This window comes from Carcharodon carcharias, chromosome 21 (genome assembly GCF_017639515.1).
Source record: "Carcharodon carcharias isolate sCarCar2 chromosome 21, sCarCar2.pri, whole genome shotgun sequence".
NCBI lineage: Eukaryota > Metazoa > Chordata > Chondrichthyes > Lamniformes > Lamnidae > Carcharodon > Carcharodon carcharias.
Window position 1 is genome coordinate 80,765,400 of NC_054487.1, and position 18,524 is coordinate 80,783,923.

Consider the following 18,524-nt stretch of genomic DNA (forward strand, 5'->3'; position numbering starts at 1 on the left):
TTTTCTTACATTACAACAGTGACTACAATCTAAGCGCTTGGAGACTTCCTGAGGTTGTGAACAGCACTATATAAGTGTAAGCCATGGCTCAGTTCACAGAATCACAGAATCTTAATGGCACAGAAGGAGGTAATTCGACCCATCATGTCTGCACCGGCTCCCCAAATGAGCATTATGACCTAGTGCCATTGCCCTGCCTTTTCCCCATACCCTTGAACATTAGATGATTATTTGAATAGAAACAATGTCCTCTTGAATGCCTCGATTGAACTCTCACCACTGAGTCAGAAGGTTGATGCCTCAGTGCAGTAATGAGGGGGTGATGCACTGATGGAGGTGCCATGCTTTAAGTGAGCTGCCCCCGTCTGCCCTTTCAGATGGATGTACTAGTTCTCATAGCACTTGCTGTTTATTGGAGCTTGCTGTGAGCCAAAGGGCTACTGTGTTTCCTTCCAACAGTGTCTAGGCACAGACACACACTTTTGGAACTAAGCACACCAGATGCTATCATGGTAAAGGGGTTAACGAGTGAGCGAGCGTGGACTTAACAGCCACCAGATGCATAAGGAGGAAGAAGATCATGATGTCAGTCAGGGTGCTATTTTTATTTGACAGCAGCACTGCCATTTTGGACCTCCACATTTCAACCTGTGCCCTTTCTCAACCTTGCACAGCTGAACATGTGTTAAGCAGCATGAAGGACAACCCCCCATTCCAACCATCAGGGCTAGTTAAAGGGACCATCAACAATTACGGATTAGTTCCTTTCCATAGATACTTCATGTTTCAAAAGTTTGCAGAGCATGTTCTGGCAGGTGCTAAAATACTTTCTGCTGGTTTTAAGGCTTCTGCACAAACCAGCCACTCCCAGGCATTAATGCACAACAAGATCCCACAGAGTGCAATGTGATAATGACCAAATCATCTGTTTCAGTGATGCTTGCTAAGGGATAAATATTGGAACTGAGCATAACTGGGAGGCCATAAAGAGCAGAACAAGCTGCTTGAAGGGGATTGAGGAGGAGGTAGAAGACGAGGAATAGGAAGGGAGGATACAACCAAGGCAGTTCCTTTCTGTATCTGGAGAACTAATTCAGGTGCGATATCAGTAACCTCAGCCAAAATTCCCCATTCTCCAACAGTCCCACAGTCCTCACCTTCCCTCTGTTACTAGACATCCTCATGGCTGCAATGCAAAACTGAAAACCAACACAAAATAAACATTGCAAACTGAATTTATGAATTAAATCATGCCATATTGCATCCAAACCTAAACTATTCACTCTTGTGCATTCCTTTCGTACCAATATTGTGGGTACTCTTGGCCTGTCCAAGTGCTCCTATGATTTGCAACCCCAGTGGTTGCAACATGACTGGTGAAAGACTGCTGTTCCAGTGGGAGAGATTTCAAATGTCCTTTCAGCAGCCCTGTGTATAGAAGGCCTAGCTTCGGACTGCACTATCTTAGCAATGGTTGCCAGAGTCTGGGCTGGCTGCCTGGCAGGTAACAGCATGGGCACTGGTGGTGTGGCAGAGGTGGGGTCACACAATGCAGTCATCCTAACAGAGGCCAGCAAGCCTGTGCTCTGGGAAGGCATTGGCATTTCCCTACCTCCCTCGCCTCAGGGTGGTGCCTCAGTAATCTTTTTGGAAGGCAAGTTGCTAGAAGGCTGTGACACATTCCAAACCCTCTTTTGAACGCTGGTATTTCACAACCATGGTGGCATCTGCCGGAGCTTCATGGCAGCACTCAGACATTTGGTGGAAGCTGTATCTGCTGCCATGGAAGCTGAGACATCAGCCATTGCTTCAAGGTTGGTTCCACCTGTGTGATGATGGAGGTCGTCATCCACGTCATGCCGGAAAGAATGAGCTTCAAGCTCTGTGCAAAACCCTGTGTCAAGCTGGTACTGGACTGCTCCATGCCCCTCAACATCAAGCACAGGCTTTCTAGTAGGCCTGCCAATGCACCAAGCATTTCATTGTGCACACCCATCAGTGTTCTTCCGCAGGCTGACCCATCAAAGTGCTCATCTGAGTCCCCTGCAGCAGAACCTGATGACACAAAGATGGGCAGGAAAGTAAATCGTGAAGGGGGCATAAGGAGGCTACAAAGGGATTTAGATACATTAAGTGAGTGGACAATGACCTGGCAAATGGAGAATAATGTGAGAAAATGTGAAATTGTCTATTTTGGCAGGAAGAATAAATATTAAGGCGAGCCATTGCAGAGCCGTGAGGTGCAGAGGGATTTGGGCGTCCTAGTGCATGAATTGCAAAAAGTGAGTATACGGATACAGCAAGTAATTAGGAGGGATAATAGAATGTTATTGTTTATTGTGATGGGGATTGAATACAAAAGTAGAGAGGTTATGCTTCAGTTGTACAGGGCATTGGTGAGAAGACATCTAGAGTACTGGGTACAGTGTTGGTCTCCTTATTTAAGGAAGGATGTAAATGCATTGGGCTTTTACCTGGAATGGCAGGTTGTCTTATGAGGAAAGATTGGCCAGACTAGGCATGTATTGCTGGAGTTTAGAAGAGTAAGAGGTGACTTGATTGAACATATAAGAGCCTGAGGTGTCTTGACTGGGTGGACTTGGAAAGGATGTTTCCCCTTGTGGGAGAAACTAGAACTAAGGCTCGCTGTTTAAAAATAAGGGGTCACCCATTTAAGACAGAGATGAGGATAATTTTTTCTCTCAGAGGGTTGTGAATCTTTGGAACTCTCGTCCTCAAAAGGCAGTGGAAGCAGAATCTTTAAATATTTTTAAGGCAGTGGTAGATTGATTCTTGATTAGCAAGGGGGTGAAAGGTTATCAGGGGTAGGCAGGTATGTGGACTGGAGGTTGTAATCAGATCAGCCATGATCTTATTGAATGGCGGAGCAGGCTCCTCCTGCTCCTGCTCCTAGTTCAGATGTTTGTATGTAACCCTGTGCAACCTTGGATGCTGAGAGGATGATTCCCCTTGTTGTAGAGTCTAGAACGTGGGGACACAGTTCAAATATTTGGGGCGTCCCATTTAAGACAGAGAGGATAAGAGATTTTTTTTCCCCTCAGAGGGTCATTAGTCTGTGGAATTCTCTTCACCAGAGAGCAGTGGAGGCTGGGTCATTGAATATAAAGGCTGAGTTAGATAGATTTTTGGTCTACAAGGGAGTCAAGGGTTATGCGGGGGACAGACAAGAAAGTGGAGTCAGGCCACCATCGGATCAGCCATGATCTTATCAAATGGCAGATTAGGCTCAAGGGGGCAAATGGACTACTCCTCCTCATAGTTCTTGTGACTGTGGCCTCTGGTGTACTGGCAGCTGCAATATTCTTGACCCCTGTTCTGCCTGCAACATACTTGAGTCCAGTGTCTCACTGCGTGTAGATCCACCTCTGTGCTACCCTCCAAGATATGTAACGTGTCTGTATCTGAGCTGGTGGCAGCGAGTATGAAATCTTGTGATGGAGCTGTGTCTTTATTATCGCTCTCGTCTTGGTGTACCTCCGTTGCCTGGCTAGATTGTACTTCTTGGATATCTGAAAAGAAAAAAGCATAAGGATAAGACTGTGATGAAAAAAGGAACCATGCCCACTCTATCTGTAGCTTCTCAGTCAGAGGAGATTGTGGGATATGAGAATGAAGCTTAGGTATGAGCACATCATCATCTTCAATGGATTTAGCTTGCCTTTGGCCACGGCCTCAGCAATGGCCCTTCCAATAATGGCCAATGTGCCTCCTCCAAGGGAGTTAGAATGCATGTGTGCCTTCCGTCTCCTGTTAGCTCCTGCTGTCTCCATTTGTTCATCACCTTCTACACGAGGAGAGGAATTGTGTCAGCGTGTGCTATGCGATGTGTTTTGCTGACGTGGCTGTCATTGTTGAATAGCTGGCAGTGTGGATAAGCTGTGAGATGTGTGTTTGAGGCTTGCAGCACTGCTAAGCATGTGAGATTGAGGTGAAGCATATGAATGAACATTGGATAGAAGTCATGATTGATAGATTGATGGTAGGTGAGTGATGGTCAGCTGATGACATGACAAATATGAAGCTGGTGGTGCAGTTGGTAGGATATGGAATTTGAATTCACTGACCTTGACCACTGGTGTGAGGTCATTAAGCCTCTTGCAGCACCACATCCAGGTTCTTGGGGCTAAACCCCTGGAATTAACCTCCACAGCTATCTGCACCCACTGCCTTCTCACCATGTGTCTAGAGGGCCACCTGCCCTCCTACCTGTGGATACAGAAACTCTCCTGTCCACCTCTGTCAGCCAGACCTCCAGTACCTCATCAGAGAGGTACATTGAGAACAATGTATAACTTTTAAGTTTAATTTATATTTTGTATTTGGACGTTAAGAAAGGTGAAAACTGGTTTTATTTTCATTTAGAGGTTTTTGTGAGGTGAGTGCTGGGAAGTCTGGGGCCCTGTATGTATACATGCACTTTTAATGAAGTTTTACAACTCCAAGTGAAGAGATGGGTTACCATGGGGCTAGTAGTTCAGCGAAGTTAAAAATAAACATAAAGCACAAAAAACTGTGCTGTTGCCTAGTAACAGGGGTCCAGAGACACACAGAAAGACAGGGAAATACAGAGTGGTCAGTTAGTGTGTGTATACCAGAGAGTAGAAGGTCGAATCTCTTGAACAAGAAATCCTGCAAGACTGCTAGGGAACTGAGTTTAGGGAACTCATGTGTTTGCTCTGAAGTTGACATTAAGGCAGCATTTGACCGAGTGTGGCATCAAGGAGCCCTAGCAAAACTGGAGTCAGCGGGAATCGGGGGAAAACTCACCGCTGGTTGCAATCCTACCTTAGCACAAAGGAAGATGGTTGTGGTTATTGGAGGTCAGTCATCTCAGCTCCAGGACATCACCGCAGGAGTTCCTCAGGATAGTGTCCTAGACCCAGCCATCTTCAGCTGCTTCATCAATGACTTTGCCCCCATCATAAGGTCAGAAGTGGGGATGTTCGCTGATGGTTGCACATTGTTCAGCACAATCCGCCACTCCTCAGATATTGAAACAGTCCACGTCCAAATGCAGCAACACCTGGACAATATCCAGGCTTGGGCTGACAAGTGGCAAGTAACATTTGCGCCACACAAGTGTCAGGCAATTTCCATCTCCAACAAAAGAGAATCCAACCATTGCCCTTGGATGTTCAATGGTCTTACCATCACTGAATCCCCCACTATCAACATCCTGAGGGTCACCATTGACCAGAAACTGAACTGGACCAGCCATATAATTACTGTGGTTACAAGAGCAGGTCAGGGGCTAGGAATCGTGCAACGAGTAACTCACCTCCTGACTCCTCAAAGCCTGTCCACCATCTACAAGGCACAAGTCAGGAGTGTGATAGAATACTCCCCACTTGCCTGGATGAGTGCAGCTCCTACAACACTGAAGAAGCTGGGCACTGTCCAGGACAAAGCAGTCAGCTTGATTGGCACCACATCCACAAACATTCCCTTCCTCCACCACTGATGCACAGTAACAGCAGTGTCCACCATCTACAAGATGCACTGCAGGAATTCACCAAGGCTCCTTAGACAGCACCTTCCAAACCCACAACCACTACCACCTAGAAGGACAAGGGCAGCAGACAGATAGGAACACCACCACCTAGAAGTTCTCCTCCAAGTCAATCACCATCCTGACTTGGAAATATATCGCCGTTCCTTCACTGTCACTGCGTCAAAATCCTGGAACTCCCTTCCTAACGGCACTGTGGGTGTACCTACACCACATGGACGGTTCTAGAAGGCACCACCTTCTTAAGGGCAACTAGGGATAGGCAATAAATGCTGGCCCAGCCAGCGAAACCCACATCCCATGAATGAATTAAAAAAAAGTTGAAGTGATAGTGAGTTTAGACTGCAGTTTTCCGGTACCTCAGAGTGATACCAGCTGAAGAAAAGCATCAAGTGAGTGCTCAGAAGTCCACCAGAAGAAAATTGTTTGAAACTGAGCTCACCCAAGCAAGAAACCTTGGTGCTGAGACATTGATAAATCTTCACTGGAGTTCTGTGTGGTAAAGGTTGTTGGGATAAAAGGAATAGTGTGAGTTTGAATCATTTTCGGGTATCTGTATTGAAATCTTACCAACCTTTTGCCTAGTGTAATATAGTTCATTTTTTCTTGTTTAATGAATGTTTTATTCTTTGTGTTAACAGTATACTGGCAGAGTCTTGTGAATGTGTTCAGTAACTGACCTCCAGTTTCTAAAAAAAAAACAAACCAGGTTTCATTCTGGGACCTGACTTGTCCAGTAGTAACATCAACTGGGCTCATTACACCAGCCATTGTTCTTTGTTGCACAGCACTATTCCAAGCATTGACAGTGCCTCAGGTGCAGGCTGGTGTTAAGCAGTGAAGGCTAGCTGTAAGTGGTGCAAGTAACAACATTGGGCCTCCTGCTGTAATGTACAACCAATGAACAGCCCAGTTAGCACCAGCTGCATGCAGAAAGATGCCTGTAGGTGCAAAAAAAAAGGTCTGCTGTCTGCATTTCATTGAACTGCGGCAGCTAATCCCACCTCGCATATCCCATGTACGCTTTCAGATCGAATCCAAATTTAGCCCCCAAAATCTTTTTCCGCCGGGATCAGCCATGAATGTTACAACTGTTCATGAGACCAGATAGCAAAAGTGGAAACATTTCAGCCTATCTTATGACTTTGGGACACAGTGGTCTGCTCCCACCCACACACTTCTCATAAACAAGTCTCCTTCCCCTCCTCCAATCCACTTTGAATTGCCCAGAGAAGTCTTTCGCCACAAGTCACTCCTTTTAAAGAAGAACATGACAGGCAAAAGGGCTGAATAGGTCTGGAGGGGAAAGGGTTCACTGCAGAGGTTTGTACTTTCCCAGCCATTCACCAGCTGCCACTGAATTTCATTAGCGCAGTTTGTTGTGTCCCTGAAAGGGACCCAAACAAACTACCAGGGATGGGAGTAATTAGGTCTGGTTAAGGGTTTTATCAATGCAAAATTCTTCTACATTGTTCACAGCATCTGGCCTGCCAAGGGGCTACCTAAGTATATAAACCTCTCTTTGTTGTTTCCTCTAGCAGTAGTGACACAGTTCCACGCCGCAGAGCTCTCAAGACAGCTGTGGAACGTAACTCTTCTTAAAAATGTAAAGCTTAATTGGCTTTTCCCTTACAGCTATTAAAGCCCCTCCTTGCTTTGGTACAGATCCACTAAATAGGTACCATACTTTGAAGAACTCACTTTTTGCTGCAGCCAGGGCATAATTTATTACCGGGGTATTTGCATATATCGGACAGAAAAAAAACCATTTTGGATTCTATACAAGTGGGCAATAATCACTCAGTCAGAACTCTGTGATTGGACTGAAGCAGGAGAAAATCCTGCATTAGAATAAGTTCTCCGCACTCCCCCCTCCCCCGCCCCCCTTAAACCCTCAAATCCAGCATCTTCATGAAAAAATATTTGGATTACTTGGATGTTTATTATTCACAGGCAGGGGGGGGCGATCAATTCTATCCTTCTATTACCACTGCGCATGCACCAATACCTCAAATCTCACCGCCGTGTTCAAATCTTTCTATGGTCTCTGTAATCCCCTTCTCTAACCGTACAACCATCTGAGATCCCTGCGGTCTCCCAACTCAGATTTCTTGTGTGACCCCCTCAGTTCCTTTAACACATCGTTAGCAGCAGTGATTTTAGCTGTCTCCATCCTCTCTGGAATTCCCTCCCTGAGCCTCCCCTGTGCTGCTGAAAACTGAAGTCTAGAGACTACGATTGAGGCATTTTACAATGCTAAACATGCTATGTAAATACCAGTTGTTGTTGAGTGGTGCCTACAGGAAGAATCATTGAAGGTACAATTCCTTGATTTTCTGCCCTGAAAATGGAATGAACAGAAAAGTTTGTGTTGCAGATCTGTGAATTTCCTTGGGGAATTTCCTTCCCAAGACTTGTCCCATCGGCCTCAGCTCGTGTTGAGACTTAGTATGAGCCCATTATGATAAGCTGCTCCTACGGGTTAGACAATGAAGGGATAGGAGAAAAGGTGGGTAAATGGAGCTGAGGTACAGAACAGCCATGATCTAGTTGAACCTAGGGAAGGCTCAAGGGGCTGAATGGCCTCTTCCTGTCCTTATAATATAAAGCCTGTGGAAAGTCCTCATGTGTGAAGCAATTGTAATGAATGCTAAATACAGGTCTGGTCTTCCTCTCTCCTCAAGCAAAAAAAAATATTGCCAATGGTTTCAGCGGCACCTCCCAAACCCACAACATCCACGGGAAGGACAAGAGCAGCAGATGCTTGAGAACACCAACATCTGCACGTTTGCCTCCAAAGTCACACACCCTGGAACTATATCTTCACTCCTTCATGGTCATAAGATCATAAGGAATAGGAGCCAGAGTACCGGAGTAGGCCATTCAGCCCCTCAAGCCTGCTTCGTCCTTTGATAAGATCATGATTGTGACCTTAACTCCTTTTCTGCCTGCCCCCATAACCCTTGGCTCCCTTGTCAATCAAAACCTGTGTAACTCAGCCATGAATATATTCAATGACCCAAACTCCACTGCTCTCTGGTCAAAAATCCTGGAACTCCCTCGTCAGCAGCACTGTGGGAGCATTTTCACCAGACAGACAGCAGCCATTCAAGAAACTGCTCACATCACCTTCTCAAGAGCAACTAAGGGATGGGCAATAAATGCTGGCCTTGCCAGCAATGCTCAAAGCTCGAGAATGAATATTCTTCAATGCCAAGAGACAGCTGGTCTCTTGAATTCCAAAATAAAACTCTGGATGTAGAGAAGTGGCTATAAATCACAAAGCTACACCCACATATAAAAAAGTATTAAGCGAACAATCAGTGGTATATCAATCAAGGGTAATCCTTAACTATCAGGGAGTACAGGAAATTAGAGGAGCATTGAGTACACTCAGTTTATTTTTATAGTTCCAGTTTAGTTTGGTGAGCGCAGGGTACACTCTGTTTTGTGGTAAAATCTGTTTGTAAAGGACCAGCTAGCTAACCAAACACAGTGTTACACTGTCCTTGACCACATTGACTGTAATAGGTGCTTTCCTGTCATTCTCCACAGTCAGTGATGAATGTCACACGTGCAGCCAATCTGCTCCTGGAAAATCCCTTCAATGTTGATGGGTTGGAGTGAAAACACAATAAATTGAAACAAGGAAGAACTTAAATTTATATAGCACATTGCATGCCCTCAGGACATCCCAAAGTGCTTTATAGCCAACGAAGCATCTTTTTAAAGTGTTGTCGCTGTTGGAATGTAGGAAACATGGTACAGCAAGCTCCCACAAATTGCAATGTGATAATAATCGGACAATTTGATTTTTTTGCTTTAGCAATGTTAGTTGAAGGATAAATATTGTGAAGGGCACTGAGGTGAGCTTCTCTGCTCTTCCATGAAATAGTGCTGTGGAATTTTTTATCTGAGAGGGCAGACACGGCCTCAGTTTATCACCTCAGCCGAATGATGGCACTTCCAACATTCCAGCATTTCTGGAGTACGACTTGAACCTGATACCTTCTGACTCAGAGGCGATAGTAAATTGGTCACTGATAGCAACATGGAAAGAACTGGTAACTACTATTCACTGTTCCGAGTCTCAGGTGAGTACTGCAGACGGGATGAGCAGAAAACAACTTCAAACTGTAACAAAGGAAAAATTGACAAGGATTCTAGAAGTGGCGAAAGCAGTAGTCAAGCAGGGAACTGTTCAAGGCTGTTTCCTATTTAGTCAACTGCACTGTATATGTATTCAAGCAGCATTGTAATGAGCTTTCCCAGAGGGTAGATTGTAGTATTGAACACAGAAGTTTCTCAGTAAAATCTGAATCTCCAAGTTTTCTCTCAGTTTCTCCACCACATGGAAACAGCAAGGATATTTGGATTTTGCTAAAAAGCTTGGCATGACGACATCTCTCGGATATTTCTATTGGTTATTGCTAGAGCATAGTTTGCCTGGCAGCTTAATAATACGTATGTCAATGGCATTCATAGTTTTAAAATATTAGTTTTTTTAAATGTGGACATCACTAACAATTATTGTCCATCCTGAGTTGCCCTTCAGGTGGTGGTGAGCCGACCTTGTGAACATTTGCAGTCTGTGTGGTGCAGAAAGACCCACACTGCTGTTAGGGAGTTTCCAGGGTTTTCACCCTGTGACAGTGAAGGAACGGTGATATAGATCTAAGTCAAGATGATATGTGGCTTGGAGGGGAACTTGGGAGGTGGTGGTGTTCCCCATGAGTCAGCTGCCTTTGTCCTTTTAGATAGTGGGAGTCATGGGTTTGGAAGTTGAGTCTCAATATGATTTATGCTATATGAATGTAGCAATAGTAGTAAGCCATTTGTTTCTTCCGAACCCGCAAAGGAATAAAAATCAAAGTGCTAAAAGTGCCGAAGTTCAACAGTGCAAAGTGGCTGCCTCAATAGTTAAATACAATTTAAGGTTGCTCTTTTATCAGTGTCAATGGAGTGTTTGCATGCAGGATCCCAGACCAGGGGGTCTCCTGCACTTGGGGTCAGTTTAAACAGCTCAGTGGGATTACATTGGGTTGCACACGTGCTATGCTTCAGGAACCATCAGATCAAGCACCGCAACAGGTACCATTGCAACAGTGGCTAGCTGGATGTTCCAGCAACTGCATGCTGCTGAGACAATAGACGCATCAGTTTTAATTTTCCAAAATTCCCTAGATTCTGAAAATGTCCCATCAGATTAGTAAATAGCAAACGTGACTCCTCTATTCAAGAAAGGAAGGAGACAGAAAGCAGGAAAAAAACAGGTCAGTTAGCTTAACATTTGTCACAGCAAAATTGCTAGAATCTATTATTAAGGATTATTAAGTCTCTTCTCACCTACATTTGCGATTCCTCTGATGCCCTATGTCATATCACAAATTTCCAGTTTCCTGGCCCCAACCACCTCCTCTTCACCATAGAAGTCCAATCCCTTTACTCCTCCATCCCCCACCAGGATGGTCTGAGGGCTCTCTGCTTCATCCTCGAACAGAGGCCCAAACAATTCCCATCCACCACCACTCTACTCCACCTGGCTGAACTTGCTCCCTCACAGAACAATTTCTCCTTTTAACTTGTCTCACTTTCTCCAAATAAAAGGTGTGGCTATGGGTAACCATAAGGGCCCCAGTTATGCCTGTCTTTTTGTGGGGTATGTGGAACATTCCTTGTTCCAGCCCTACTCAGGCCTGCTCCCACAACTCTTCTTTTGGTAAATTGATGACTGTGTTTATGCCAAATCATGCTCTCCTCTGGACTTGGAAAAATTCATCAATTTTGCTTCCAATTTCCACCCCTCTCTCACCTTCAGATGGTCCATCTCCAACACTTCCCTTCCCTTCCTTGACCCCTCTGTCTCCATTTCTGGTGGTAGACTGTCTACCAATAGTGATTACAAGCCCACCAACTCCCACAGCTACCTCAACTACAGCTCCTCACACCCTGCTTCCTGTAAGGATTCCATCCCACTCTCTCAGTTCCTCCGCCTCCATCGCATCTGTTCCGATGATGGCACCTTCCAAAATGGTGCTTCTGACATGTCTTCCTTCTTCCTTAACCAAGGTTTACCCTCTACTGTGGTTGGCAGGGCCCTCAACATTGTCCAGTCCATCTCCCGCACCTCTGCCCTCACCCTTCCCCTCCCTCCCAGAACCATGGTAGGGTCGCCCTTGTCCTCAGATTTCACCCCACCAGCCTCTGCATTCAAAGGATCATCCTCCACTATTTCTGCCAACTCTGGCATGATGCCATGTCCAAACACATCTTCCCCTCAACTTCTATCAACATTCCGTAGGGGCCATTCCCTCCATGATACCCTGTACCACTCCTTCACCACCCCCAAATCCTCAACCCCTTCCCAAGGCACCTTCTCATGCAATCACAGAAGGTGCAATACCTGCCCCTTTACCTCCTCCCTCCTCACCGTCCAAGGCCCCAAACCCTCCTTTCAGGTGAAGCAGCGCTTCATTGCACCTCTTTCAATTTGGTCTATTGCATTTGCTGCTCCCAACACAATCTCCTCTACATTGGAGGCTAAACGCAGACTGGGTACTTTCTTTGCGGAACACCTTCGCTCAGTCCGCAAGCATGACCCAGACCTTCCTGTCGCTTGCCACTTCAACGCACCATCCTGCTCTCATGCCCACATGTCTGTCCTTGGCCTGTTGCAATGTACCAATGAAGCTCAATGCAAACTGGAAGAACAGCACCTCATCTTCCAATTAATCACCCTACAGCCTTCTGGAATTAACATTAAGTTCAACAACTTCAGACCATGAACTCTCTCCTCCTTCCTTTTAAATTAAATTTTTAAAAATTTAATTTTTATCTTGTTCTTTTATTTATTTGTTCATTTTATTTTTTAAATCCATTCTCCCCAAACCCCCAACTCCCCCCACTTCACCCCACAGGGGTGTCTCAGTTTTATGTTTAGCTTTCACAGGGTGCTGACCCTCATTCTGCTATTAACACCTTCTGCTATCTTACCTTTATGCCACTGTCAGCACCCTCTTTACCACTATCATTAACATTCCTCATCTCCTGTGTCCATGACATCTTTGTCAATCTCTCTTTAGCTGTCACCTAACCATAACCTTCTATCTCATTCCACCTGCTCCACCTCCTAAACAGTATAAAATCCATCTTATTTCTACTTCTCTTTAGCTCTGAAGAAGAGTCACATGAGCTCGAACTGTTAACTCGGTTTCTCTCTCCACAGATGGTACCAGACCTGCTGAGTTTTTCCAGCATTTTCTGTTTTTATTTTGCTTTTATCTAATATTAAGGAGGTTATATTATGGCAGGGCACTTAGAAAATCTCAATCCAATCAGGCAGTCAACCTGGTTTTGTGAAAGGGAAATCATGTTTGACTAATTTATTGGAGTTCTTCGAGTAAGTGACAAGCAATGTGGATAAAGGGGAACCTGTGGATTTGCTGTCTTTCCAGATTTCCAGAAGGCATTTAACAAGGTGCCACATTATAGGTTACTATGCAAAATAAGAGCTCATGTTATAGGGGGTAACATAGTTTCATGGACAGAGAATTAGTTAGCTAACAGGAAACAGAGGATAGGCATAAATGGGTCATTTTCGGGTTGTCAAGATGTGACGAGTGGTGTGTCATGGGGATCAGTGCTGGGAAATCAACTGTAATTTATATCAATGACTTAAATGCAGGGACCAAAATTTGGTGATGACATAAAAATAGGTGGGAAAGTAAGTTGTGAAGAGAACATAAGGAATCTGCAAAGGGACATAGATAGGTTAATTGAGTGAGCAAAAAATTGGGCAGATGGAGTATAATGTGGGAAAACGTGAAGTTGTCCATTTTGGCAGGAAGAATAGAAAAGCAGCATTATATGGAGAGAGATTGCAGGATCCTGGTACATGGATCAGGAAAAGTTAATATTGTCATTGCCATTTCTTTTTCTTTCTTTTTTTCCTTTCTTTCTAACTTCTCTCTATGGAGTTCAAGTTTCCGCTCTTCTCTATCTCAAGCTGCTTCATGAGGTGTGAGGTTATCCATTTTGGTAGCAAAAACAGGAAGGTAGATTATTACCTGAATGGCTATAAATTGAGAGAGGGGAATGTGCAACGAGACCTGGGCGTCCTTGTACACCAGCCGCTGAAGGTAAGCATGTAGGTGCAGCAGGCGGTATGGAAGACAATATGGTATGTTGGCCTTCATAGCCAGAGGATTCAAGTACAGGAACAGGGATGTCTTGCTGCAATTGTACAGGGCCTTGGTGAGACCACACCTGGAATATTGTGCGCAGTTTTGGTCTCCTTATCTGAGGAAGGATGTTCTTGCTATAGGGGGAGTGCAGCGAAGGTTTACCCAACTGATTCCTGGGATGGCGGGACTGACATATGAAGAGAGATTGAGTCGATTAGGTTTATATTTGCTGGAGTTCAGAAGAATGAGGGGGGATCTCACAGAAACCTATAAAATTCTAACAGGACTAGACAGGGTACATGCAGGAAGGATGTTCCCGATGGTGGGGGAGTCCACAACCAGGGGTCACAGTCTGAGGATATGAGGTAGACCATTTAGAACTGAGATGAAGAGAAATTTCTTCACCCAGAGAGTAGTGAGCCTGTGGAATTCATTACCACAGAAAGTAGTTGAGACCAAAACATTATATGTTTTGAAGAAGGAGTTAGATATAGCTCTTGGAGCAAAAGGGATCAAAGGGTATAGGGAGAAAGCGGGAGCAGGCTATTGAGTTGGATGATCAGCCATGATCCTAATGAATGGCAGAGCAGGCTCAAAGGGCCGAATGGCCTACTCCTGCTCCTAGTTTCTATGTTTCTTTTTGCAACTGAATTTTAGCTAACTCTCATTGTGATAAACTAGTTTCAGGTTTCTCTTCTTTTAATTCTAAATGCTATGTAATTATTTTAATCATGTCATCCTTACCACATCCTGCTTTTATTCTGTTATTCAATTTATCAGTTAACTCTCGTGGTATAGCCTTAGTCAAGGATTTCAAATAATCCACTGTGACATATTTTACTCCCAGAAAAGTCTTACCGATGGTCAAAGCCATTTTTGAGTTCCAACCAGTGTAATATACTTCACAGCAAATCCTGTTCCTATTCCCAGTACCCCCACATACTCGTTTCTTTAAGGATTCACAGATCCCACTTAAATTCAAGGATTTTGGATGCTGGATAACCCCACACTTTACTATACCGACTGATGTTAATACTGGACAAGTCAGATCCCAGAGTGAAAACTGGCTGATCCATTTTTTACTCAACAAATTCACAGGAGTCTGCCAATGAAAGATCTCAATACAATTCAGGAAGATACTTCAAATTCACACTATTCTCTTACCCCAGCAATATATTTACAGACACACAAACCAGTCAAGAGTTACCACTAGCTTGACACACAAAGTCTTCTTGCTTAGGACTGGCACAGTTGCAAACGGTTTTTTTCCAGTAAATTCCTAAGCATTCACTTGATGCTTTTCACCCAACTCATCCCTCTCCCCAAGACACCTAAACACTGCACTCTAAGCTCAGTTTTCCAAGATCACCGCTGTTAAACTGATCACTTTACTGCATTCTATAACTGATTATTCAGTCAACTACTGTCCCAGTAGTCTTTCAATGTTTTCTTCTCAGAGAGCTGAAAATCCCTGTCTTCAATCTCTGAGACACACTGAACTCTCTCTTCTGTCTTTTCTGTGTCCCTGGACCACTATTACTAGGCAACAAATTATTTTATACTTTGTGTTTTCCTCCACACAATCAGTAAACTTTTAACCAACTCTTTACCATCAGCGGTTGTTAAACGTCATTAAAAATGCATATACACAAACAAACCCAAAAGACCTGACCTTTCAGTCAGGAGTCCATCCAGACTTCCCAGCACCAAGGTTCACAAACAAAACCTAAATGAAACTGGAACCCTTTTTACCTTACTTAACACACAAATATATAGATTCAACTTAAGAATTATACATTGTTCATAACAGTATGCAGGTACAGCAAGTGATTAGGAAGGCTAATGAAATGTCATTTATTGCAAGAGGAATGGAATGTAAAAGTAGGGATATTTTGCTAGTTTTACAGGGCATTAGTAAAACCACATCTAGAGTACCTTGTACAGTTTTGGTCTCCTTATTTAAGGAAGGATATAAGTTCAATAGCAGTTCAGAGAAGGCTCACTCAACTGATACCTGGGAAGGGGGGGGGGGCTGGTGGTTATCTTATGAGGAAAGGTTGGACAGGCTGGGCCTGTGTCCATTGGAGCTTAGAAGATTGAGGGAGGATTTTATTGAAACATAAGATCCCGAGGATTGATGCTGAAAAGATGTTTCCCCTTTGGGAGAGACTAGAACTAAGGGACACACGTTTAAAAATAAGGGGTCTCCCATTTTATAGAGAGTTAAGAAGAATTTTTCTCCTCAGAGGGTCATGAAATTTTGGAACTCTCTTCCCCAGAGTAGTGGAGGCAGAGTCAATGAATATCTTTAAGCCTGAGGTAGATAGATTCTTGACTAACAGGGGAGACAAAGGTTATCAGGTGTAGGCAGAACGTCAAGTTGAGGCAATCATCAGATCAGCCATGATCTTATTGAATGGCGGAGCAGGCTCGAGAGACTGAATGGCCCATTCCTGCTCCAAATTCGTATGTATGTTGTTATGCTCTCACCTCTGGGACCAGCCTTAAATCCATCTCAGGTTAATGGAATGGGGGATGTCATTTTTTTAAAAATCGCTCTCAGCCACAATTAATTTTGAGTCAACGCAATCCAGTCCACACAAGAGTAGACTTGCATTTATATAGCACCTTCCACAATCTCCTGAGGTCCCAAAACACTTTATAACATATGAGTACAATTTTGAAGTGTACTCATTGTTATAATGCAGGAGCCAATTTGCACAGAGCAAGGTTTGTAAACAGCAATGAGATTAAAAATCCAGATCACTTGTTCTAGGTGTTGGTTAAGGAATAAATATTGACCACGACAGCCTGGAGATTTCCCCTGCTCCACTTCAAAATTGAGCCATGGGATCTTTTATGTCTGCCCTCTCTGGCAGTGATGGCACCTCCGATTACATACCCTCAATACTACACTGGGTTGTCAGCCTAAATTTTGTACTCAAGTGTCTAGAGCAGGGCCCCTGAGCCACAGCTGACACTCAGTTTATGTACATAAAAGATAGTGTTTGTGTATGGTGTGTGTGTATATTTTATATATATATTTATAGCAGATTGTTATTCAGTACAAATTGGCAATTGTATGCCACGTGCCTGGATTGGGAAATAAGAGTCCTCATGCAAGTTTTTCTTCCAGCTGTACAGCACCTTACACCACTTGACATCTCACACTACTTTATAGCCAATGAAGTACTTTTGAAGTGCAATCATGGTTGTAATGTAGGAAACACAGTACCCAATTTGCAAATAACAATCTTCCACAAACCGCTATATGATGAAATGATCAGATAATCTCCCTTTTGTGATTTTTATAAAATTCTAGCATGGGATGTGGGCATCACTGGCGAGGCCAGCATTTGTTGCTCATCCCTAATTGCCCTTGAATTGAGTGGCCTGCTGGGCCATTTCAGAGGGCTGTTAAGAGTCAACCACTTTGCTGTGGGTCTGGAGTCGCACGTAGGCCAGACCGGGTAAGGATGACAGATTTCTTCCCTAAAAGACATTAGTAAATCAGATAAGTTTTACGACAATCCATAGTTGTCATGGTCACCATTATGAAGCCTAGCTTTACATTCTACCAGCTGCCATGGTGGGATTTGAACTCCAGAGCATTAATCTGGGCCCCTAGATTACTAGTCCAGTGACATTACCACTACACCACTGTCTGCCCAGATCAGTTGAGGAATAAATATTGACCAGGACAACTCACCTGCTCACCTTCAAAGAAGTGCCTTGGGACCTTGTGTCCACCTGGGGGGGTAGATAGGGTCTCACTTTAACATCTCACCTGAAAGACAGTACCTCCAGCAGCACAGCCCTCTCTCAGTACTGCACTGGTGAGTCAGCCTTAATGTTTGTACTCAAGTGGGACATGAACTCAGAACTTTCTAACTCAGCAGGCAAGAATGCCACCAACTGAGCCACAGTTGACACCTTCCTGGGTAAAAGAAGTGAAACACAGCCAGGTTTGGAGTTCAGCCACTTGTCACTAAACTTACTTTTAGGTTAGTAAAGAGTGTTGTTTAGTGCTTGCAAAACAGGAATAAAAATTAAACAAGATAATCTTGCATCGTAATCAACAGTCAAACTGCAATACTTTTATTTGTGGAATGCAAAGCTTGTGTTAAATTTGTAGACATTAAGCATTAAATAGGTAATTTTACCAGAATGGTACCAGGGATGGGGGATTTCAGGGAATAGAGAAACTGGGATTGTTCTCCCTAGAGTAGAGGTTAATGGAAGATTTACTACAAGCCTTTGAAATTATAAAGGGTTTTGCAAGAGTGGATAAGGAGAAATTTCTTTCATTGATAGGAGGTTCACTAGCTAGAGGACACAATTTTAAGGTAATTGGCAAAAGAACCACAAGAGAAATTACAAGGTTTTTTTTAAACTCAGCGAATTATAATGATCTGGAATGTGCTACCAGAAAGGTTGGCGGAAGCAGATTCAGAAATTATTTTTGGAAAACATTTGCAGATCTATGGAGAAAGAGCAAGGGAGTAGGACTAATTGGATGGATTTTCCAACCAGCCAGCCAGCACAGGCACAGACTGCCTCAGTCTGCAATGTGCCATTCTTTGACAGGACAATGATAGCAATGACCCTCACCTGCTGCCAACACTTACTGGGGATAGGCAATGGTATGCTTGTGATATTCTGATCAGTTTCTGAGCAGCTGCATCTCATTGCTAAAACATTCCCAGAAATGTTTTTTTAAAACATATATAATACTGTATAACACCATTTGCGATCTGGACTGTATGCTCGAGTCTAATATTTCCTACCTCAATCAATTCAAAACCAATAAG